The 9,112-nt window shown below is 40.7% G+C and overlaps 1 pseudogene; it reads right to left on the reverse strand.

The window, feature by feature from the left end:
- Window positions 1-7,928: 7,928 nt before the first annotated feature.
- Window positions 7,929-8,777, reverse strand: LOC128054771 (olfactory receptor 11H12-like; annotated as a pseudogene).
- Between the last annotated feature and the right edge of the window lie 335 nt (window positions 8,778-9,112).

Consider the following 9,112-nt stretch of genomic DNA (forward strand, 5'->3'; position numbering starts at 1 on the left):
ATGGAACTTCAGCTTCAGCATCAGTCCTTCCAAGGAATATTCAGGGTTGACTTCCTTTAGGATTGACTAGTTTGATCTCCCTGCTGTCCAAGAGACTCTTGAGAGTTTTCTCCAGCACCACAATTCAAAAGCATGAATTCTTTGGTGCTCAGCCTTTGTTATGGTCCAACTCTCACATCCATACATGACTACTGGAAAAAATATAGCTTTGACTATATCTACCTTTGTTGGCAAAATGATGTCTCTGCTTTTTAATATGCTGTCTAGTTTTGTGATAGCTCTCCTTCCAAGGAGCAAGGGACTTTTATATGATGGCTGCAGTCACTGTCTGCAGTGATTTTGGAGCCCAAGAAAATAAAATCTATCACTGCTTCCACATTTCCCCTTCTATTTGCTATGAAGTGATGGGACTGGATCACTGCAGATGGTGACTGCAGCCATGAAATTAAAAGATGCTTACTCCTTGGAAGAAAAGTTATGAGCAACCTAGATAGCATATTCAAAAGCACAGACATTACTTTGCAGACTAAGGTCCGTCTAGTTAAGGCTATGGTTTTTCCTGTGGTCATGTATGGATGTGAGAGTTGGACTGTGAAGAAGGCTGAGCGCTGAAGAATTGATGCATTTGAACTGTGGTGTTGGAGAAGACTCTTGAGGGTCCCTTGGACTGCAAGGAGATGCAACCAGTCCATTCTGAAGGAGATCAGCCCTGGGATTTCTTTGGAAGAAATAATGCTAAAGCTGAAACTCCAGTACTTTGGCCACCTCATGCGAAGAATTGACTTATTGGAAAAGACTTTGATGCTGGGAGGAATTGGGGGCAGGAGGAGAAGGGGATGACAGAGGATGAGATGGCTGGATGGCATCACTGACTCAATGGATGTGAGTCTGAGTGAACTCCCGGGGTTGGTGATGGACAGGGAGGCCTGGTGTGCTGCAATTCATGGGGTCGCACAGAGTCGGACATGACTGAGCGACTGAACTGAACTGATGGGACTGGATGCCATGATCTGAGGTTTTGAATGTTGAGTTTCAAGCCAGCTTTTTCACTCTCCTCTTTCACTCTCATGAAGAGCCTTTTAGTTCCTCTAGACTCCCTGCCATTAGACTGGTATCATCTGCATATCTGAGGTTGTTGATATTTTTCCTGGCAATCTTGAGTCCAGCTTGTGATTGACCCAGGTTGGCACTTACCATGATATACTCTGATGATCCCCTGGAGCAGGAAATGGCAACCCACTCCAATATTCCTGCCTGGGAAATCTCATGGACAGAGGAAACTGGTGGTCTACAGTACATGGGCTCGCAAAGAGTTGGACATGACTGAATGACTTAGTTCGCACTCTGCATATAAGTTAAATAAGCAACGTGGCATTATTTATTCACTGAAATGTAATCTGATGAGTCCAGGTCACTTGGAAAATTTCCTTTTTACATTCCTAAGAGCTGTATAACTTACATAATATTTACTAGAGAGTCATGCCTCTAGATGGATATTGGATTCATATTACAGTAGGTGATCCTTTATCAGTAACATTTTGATAAGGGAATTTAAGAGATTAAAGTCTGTTTTTTTTTTTTTCTTGGAAAACCCTTTAGTTGATTTACTTGGAGTCTACTTAATAAGGAATTTAGTGTGGTTCCCCTGTTTTCTTTCCTTTACTCAAGAATTTCCTCATGGTGAAGGGAGTGAATGGGTAACACACCAGCTGCTTTAATTCCTCCCTCTCATACATTTATAAGCACATTATTTGCTACAATTTGGCCACCATCAAAATTGCCCCTATTATAACATTTTAACTGGACCAACAAATATATTCCACATTAAAAAAAAAAATCTGTAAGTATAATAATGTGAAAAAAATGGCCAGCTAAGAAAATTGACTAAAATGATGTTCACACAGTGATATTTGATAATATGGAAATTGTTCAACCTATAGAAACAGAAACAAAGAAAAGACTGTGAACAAAAGTTTTGACAATACCAATAGTTTAGACATAGTAAGCCTTTTCCTATGCACTTGCTTTCTTTATAATGTATTTAAAGAAAAGAACTTTATTATTATGTATTATTTACTACAATCATTATAGTAATCTCATTAATTACATTTTTCCACTTACCCCATTTTCTGCAATTTGCCTATTCTATTGTTTTCTTTTATCAGCAATTTATTTATCATTCTTTTTTTCCCTATCCTAAATCAATGTTTTAAATATCTTTGTGAAGTCCCATTTAATTATAAATTATGTCAATAATTTATTTTTAAAAATTAGATCAAGAAATGATAGATTCAGGGACATAATCAAATGAATTCCTCTTGAAAATATGTGATATGAGGTAGTCTATTCAGTAATATCAAGATTGTGTGCTGTGCTCTGCTAAGCCACTTCCGTTGTGTCCAGCTCTTTGCGACTCTACGGACTGTAGCCCACTAGGCTCCTCTGTCCGTGAACTTCTTTAGGCAAGAACACTGGAGTGGGTTGCCATGCCCTCCTCCAGGGATCTTCCTGACCCAGGGATGGAACTCACATCTCTCAAGTCTGCTGCATTGGTTCTTTACCACTAACACCACCTGGGAAGCCCATAGAAATAACATGTGACCCAGCAACTCCTCTCCCAAGGATATACCCCAAAAAAGTGAAAATATGTATTCACAAAATAAATTTGTCTATGTATAACTCATATAGACCAATAATGCAAGCAAATGCCATCAACAGTTAACTAGATAAACAAAATATGGTGTATCCATACTGTAGAATTTTATTCAACCACAAAAAGCAATAAACTACTTTTCCAGTAGTCATGAATGGACATGAGACTTGGACTATAAAGAAAGCTGAGCACTTAAGAATTGATGCTTTTGAACTGTGGTGCTGGAGAAGACTCTTGAGAGTCCCTTGGACTGCAAGGAGATCCAATCAGTCCATCCTAAAGGAAATCAGTCTTGAATATTCATTGGAAGGACTGATGCTGAAACTGAAACTTCAATCCTTTGGCCATCTGATTCGAAGAACTGACTCATTTGAAAAGACCGTGATGCTAGGAAAGTTTGAAGGCTGGAGGAGAAGGGGACAACGGGGTATGAGACAGCTGAATGGCATTACCGACTCAATGGACATGAGTTTGAGCAAGCTCCAGAAGCTGGTGATGGACAGGAGGCCTTGTGTGCTGCCGTCCATGGGGTCGCAGAGTTGACATGATTGAGCGAATGAACTGAACTGAACTAAACTGAACACATGCTACAACATAAATGAACCTTGTAAACATTATGTTAAGTGAAAGAAACCAGTCACAAAAGGTCACATATTGTATGATTCCATTTATACGAAATTTCCATAATAGGAAAATCCATAGAAACAGAAAGTAGATTAATTGTTTCCAGGGACTGGAGAGAGGGGAAATTAGGGAGTGATAGTTAACGGGTCCCGGAGAAGGCAATGGCACCCCACTCCAGTACTCTTGCCTGGAAAATCCCATGGTTGGAGGAGCCTGGTAGGCTGCAGTCCATGGGGTCACTAAGAGTCGGGAACGACTGAGCGACTTCACTTTCACTTTTCACTTTCATGCATTGGAGAAGGAAATGGCAACCCACTCCAGTGTTCTTGCCTGGAGAATCCCAGGGATGGGGGAGCCTGGTGGGATGCCGTCTATGGGGTTGTACAAAGTCGGACACGACTGAAGCGACTTAGCAGCAACAGCAGCAGCAGTTAACGGGTCCAGGTTCTCTTTATGGTATGAGGAAAATTCTGGTTGAGAGCATGAGGTACTAGTGTTCTTGAGATAGTTGGAAGAGGCATATCTAACAATTTAGTAATTTGAAATACACCTGAGTCACTACTAATTATCTCCTAACCTTAACCTACAGAAGACACAAATGTGAGACAGCAAAAGAGACACAGATATATAGAACAGACTATGGGACTCTGTGGGAGAGGGAGAGGGTGGGATGATTGGGAGAATGGCATTGAAACATGTATAATATCATGTAAGAAATGAATCACCAGTCTAGGTTCGATGCAGGATACAGGATGCTTGGGGCTGGTGCACTGGGATGACCCAGAGAGATGGTATGGGAAGGGAGGTGGGAGGGGGGTTCAGGATTGGGAACTCAGGTACACCCGTGGTGGATTCATGTTGATGTATGGCAAAACCAATACAGTATTGTAAAGTAAAATAAAGTATAAAAAAAAGAAAAAGAAAAGGCTTGGCTTTTTTTTAAAAGAGAGCTCTTTCCAAAAATAATTATTAAAAGTAAATATACAGTGGAAAAAAGTATTAATATGACCTGGCTCTGAAGAATAAAATTATTTTAACAAAATTTTGATGAGAAAATGTAAAGAAATAAAATTATGAATAATCAATTTTTCATAAGAAGGTGAATGTATTTTGCTATATTTTTAATATTGAGATGAGTACAATTGTGCAGTAGTTTGAGCATTCTTTGGCATTGCCTTTCTTTGGGATTGGAATGAAAACTGATTTTTCCAGTCCTGTGGCCACTGCTGAGTTTTCCAAACTTGCTGGCATATTGAGTGCAGCACTTTCACAGCATCATCTTTCAGGATTTGAAACAGCTCACTGGAATTCCATCACCTCCACTAGCTTTATTCATAGTGATGCTTTCCAAGGCCCACTTGACTTCACATTTCAGGATGTCTGGCTCTAGATTAGTGATCACACCATCATGATTATCTTGGTCGTGAAGATCTTTTTTGTACAGTTCTTCCGTGTATTTTTGCCACCTCTTCTTAATATCTTCTGCTTCTGTTAGGTCCATACCATTTCTGTCCTTTATTGAGCCCATCTTTGCATGAAATGTTCCGTTGGTATCTCTAATTTTCTTGAAGAGATCTCTAGTCTTTTCCATTCTGTTCTTTTCCTCTATTTCTTGCATTGATCTTTGAAGAAGGCTTTCTTATCTCTTTTTGCTATTCTTTGGAAGTCTGAATTCAAATGCTTATATCTTTCCTTTTCTCCTTTGCTGTTCGCCTCTCTTCTTTTCACAGGTATTAGTAAGGCCTCCCCAGACAGCCATTTTGGTTTTTTGCATTTCTTTTCCATGAGGATGGTCTTGATCCTTGTCTCCTGTACAATGTCACAAACCTCATTCCATAGTTCATCAGGCACTCTATTGATCAGATCTAGGCCCTTAAATCTATGTCTCACTTCCACTGTATAAGCATAAGGGATTTGATTTAGGTCATACCTGAATGGTCGAGTGGTTTTCCCTACTTTCTTCAATTTGAGTCTGAATTTGGTAATAAGGAGTTCATGATCTGAGCCACAGTCAGCTCTTGGTCTTGTTTTTGTTGACTGTATAGAGCTTCTCCATCTTTGGCTGCAAAGAATATAATCAGTCTGATTTTGGTGTTGACCATCTGGTGATGTCCATGTGTAGAGTCTTCTCTTGTGTTGTTGGAAGAGGGTGTTTGCTATGACCAGTGCATTTTCTTGGCAAAACTCTATTAGTCTTTGCCCTGCTTCATTCCATATTCCAAGGCCAAATTTGCCTGTTACTCCAGGTGTTCCTTGACTTCCTACTTTTGCATTCCAGTCCCCTATAATGAAAAGGACATCTTTTTTGGGTGTTAGTTCTAAAAGGTCTTGTAGGTCTTCATAAAACCATTCAACTTCAGCTTCTTCAGCATTACTAGTTGGGGCATAGACTTGGATTACTGTGATATTGAATGGTTTGCCTTGGAGATGAACAGAGATCATTCTGTCGTTTTTGAGATTGCGTCCAAGTACTGCAATTCGGACTCTTTTGTTGACCGTGATGGCTACTCCATTTCTTCTGAGGGATTCCTGCCCACAGTAGTAGATATAATGGTCATCTGATTTAAATTCACCCATTCCAGTCCATTTTAGTTTGCTGATTCCTAGAATGTCGACGTTCACTCTTGCCATCCCTTGTTTGACCACTTCCAATTTGCCTTGATTCATGGACCTGACATTCCAGGTTCCTATGCAATATTGCTCTTTACAGTACTGGACCTTGCTTCTAGCACCAGTCACAACCACAGCTGGGTATTGTTTTTGCTTTGGCTCCATCCCTTCATTCTTTCTGGAGTTATTTCTCCACTGATCTCCAGTAGCATATTGGGCACCTACTGACCTGGGGAGTTCCTCTTTCGGTATCCTATCATTTTGCCTTTTCAGACTGTTTATGGGGTTCTCAATGCAAGAATACTGAAGTGATTTGCCATTCCCTTCTCCTCCAAGCCAGGCCTCAGCAATAGGTGAACCGTGAACTTCCTGATGTTCAAGATGGTTTTAGAAAAGGCAGAGGAACCAGAGATCAAATTGCCAACATCCGGTGGATCATGAAAAAAGCAAGAGAGTTCCAGAAAAACATCTCTTTCTGCTTTACTGACTATGCCAAAGCCTTTGACTGTGTGGATCACAATAAACTGTGGAAAAATCTGAAAGAGACGGGAATACCAGACCATCTGACCTGCCTCTTGAGAAATCTGTATGCAGGACAGGAAGCAGTAGTCAGAACTGGACATGGAACAATAGACTGGTTCTAAATAGGAAAAGGGGGACGTCAAGGCTGTATATTGTCACCCTGCTTATTTAACTTCTATGCAGTGTACATCATGAGAAACGCTGGACTGGAAGAAACACAAGCTGGAATCAAGATTGCCAGGAGAAATATCAATAACCTCAGATATGCAGATGACACCACCCTTATGGCAGAAAGTGAAGAGAAACTAAAAAGCCTCTTGATGAAAGTGAAAGTGGAGGGTGAAAAAGTTGGCTTAAAGCTCAACATTCAGAAAACGAAGATCATGGCATCCGGTCCCATCACTTCATGGGAAATAGATGGGGAAACAGTGGAAACAGTGTCAGACTTTATTTTTTTGGGCTCCAGAATCACTGCAGATGGTGACCGCAGCCGTGAAATTAAAAGACGCTTACTCTTTGGAAGAAAAGTTATGACCAACCTAGATAGCATATTCAAAAGCAGAGACATTACTTTGCAGACTAAGGTCCGTCTAGTCAAGGCTATGGTTTTTCCTGTGGTCATGTATGGATGTGAGAGTTGGACTGTGAAGAAGGCTGAGCGCCGAAGCATTGATGCTTTTGAACTGTGGTGTTGGAGAGTCCCTTGGACTGCAAGGAGATCCAACCAGTCCATTCTGAAGGAGATCAGCCCTGGGATTTCTTTGGAAGGAATGATGCTAAAGCTGAAACTCCAGTACTTTGGCCACCTCATGCGAAGAGTTGACTCATTGGAAAAGACTCTGATGCTAGGAGGGATTGGGGGCAGGAGGAGAAGGGGATGACAGAGGAAGAGATGGCTGGATGGCATCACTGACTCGATGGATGTGAGTCTGAGTGAACTCCAGGTGTTGGTGATGGACAGGGAGGCCTGGCGTGCTGCGATTCATGGGGTCGCAGAGTCGGACACGACTGAGTGACTGAACTGAGTTGAACTGAATATTGAGATAGTAATATTTAAATGTTGTTTTATAAGTTTAGAATACAAAACTTTTGAGTCACTAGAGAAATACTAGTAATAAATTTAAAATCTTGGACATATCACATGTACCCATATGTATGCATGTGATATTGGCAGCAACTATTAACTAGTTTCAATCTGCATGCCAGCAAGATGACTGATCATTTGGCTTTTGATTTTTTTTATTTGAATTTGAAAAGTTTTACTGTTAATATCAAATTTTCTCTAACAGTAAAATGGATACAGTTAATTTAATGAACATCTAATTACACTTGAGTATGTTCCTCCTCCTCCAAAATACATTTTCCTAATTTAATTAGTACAATTGAATACCAATGTTTTAATTATTTATTTCCCATACATTATTTCAGTTATGAACACAGTTCTTCAGAGATTTCTTGTATGCTTTTGACTAAATCTCACCATCTTAAATAATCTCAGTGCCTCCTTCATCTCCTTATTTCAGAGACTATAGATCAAAGGATTGAATAATGGAGTTAACACCATATAGGACAAAGTCACATATTTTTGAATCTCTGCTGAATTGCCTGCTGTAACCGCAGCCAGATGGGATCCACATGTAGAGAAAGCCTTATGTCGGCCTTCTGCTGAAGGTACCCTAAACACAGCTCTGATAACCAGGGTGTAGGAGCTGGTAATGAAGAGTAAGGTAGAGAAAATGATGACTGAGTTAAAAGTGGCACAAATGATTTCAGTGGTAGGGGCTGGCACACAGGACAGCTTTATAAGTGGTCCTGGGTCACATAAGAAATAATAATCAGTCTTATTGAGACAATGAAATGGGAGCTGAGAGATTAGGTGAATAGGCAAAAGGAAGTATAAAAAGCCACACATCCATCAGCAGGCTCCCATTCTGATGCAGCGTTGCACTGGCATGACAGTGGGGTAGTGAAGGGGCCTGCAGATGGCAAGGTACCTGTCAAAGGCCATGGCAGACAATATGAAGGTCTGGGTACCATCTATGGAGAAGAAGTAGAACTGGAGGAAGCAGCCAGAGAAGGAAGTGGTCTTGGTCTCAGAGAGAAAGTTGGCTAGCATACTGGGGACAGTAGAAGTGACATACCACATCTCCAGGAAGGAAAAATTGGCCAGCAGGATGTACATGGGGGTGTGGAGATGGTGGTCCCACCACACTGCACAGATAATGCACAAATTTCCAGTTAGTGTCAACACATAGATCACAGAGAAGAGTGAGAAGAGGAAGATCTGAACCTCCCAGGTACAAGGGAATCCAAGGAGAATGAATTCATTCACAGGGTCAGAGCAATTATTTCCTTCTGGGTTTTTCATTTTTTTCTCCTAAAACTGCAATAGGGAGACATTATTATCTTTCAAATGACTCTACAGAAGTATTCTCATTAAGATATTTCTGAACTGCTTTATATTAGTCCATCAAGCAAGCAGCATGATTTTAGATTACTTAAAGATTTTTAGCATTCTTTGACCCAGTGTGACACTGGGAGGAAACAAGGAACTTGGAGTGCGGGGGCTTATTATGGCCTCATCTTCATGATCATCATGCCTGTCATGTTTCATTTAATGTCTTCCTTTGTCTGTGTCCTCAGCAATACAGAAACCAAGGTAGATAGTCTTTGCCATTCAGAGGGGCTTTTTTTTTCCCCCAG

Source organism: Budorcas taxicolor, chromosome 10 (assembly GCF_023091745.1).
Source record: "Budorcas taxicolor isolate Tak-1 chromosome 10, Takin1.1, whole genome shotgun sequence".
Lineage (NCBI taxonomy): Eukaryota > Metazoa > Chordata > Mammalia > Artiodactyla > Bovidae > Budorcas > Budorcas taxicolor.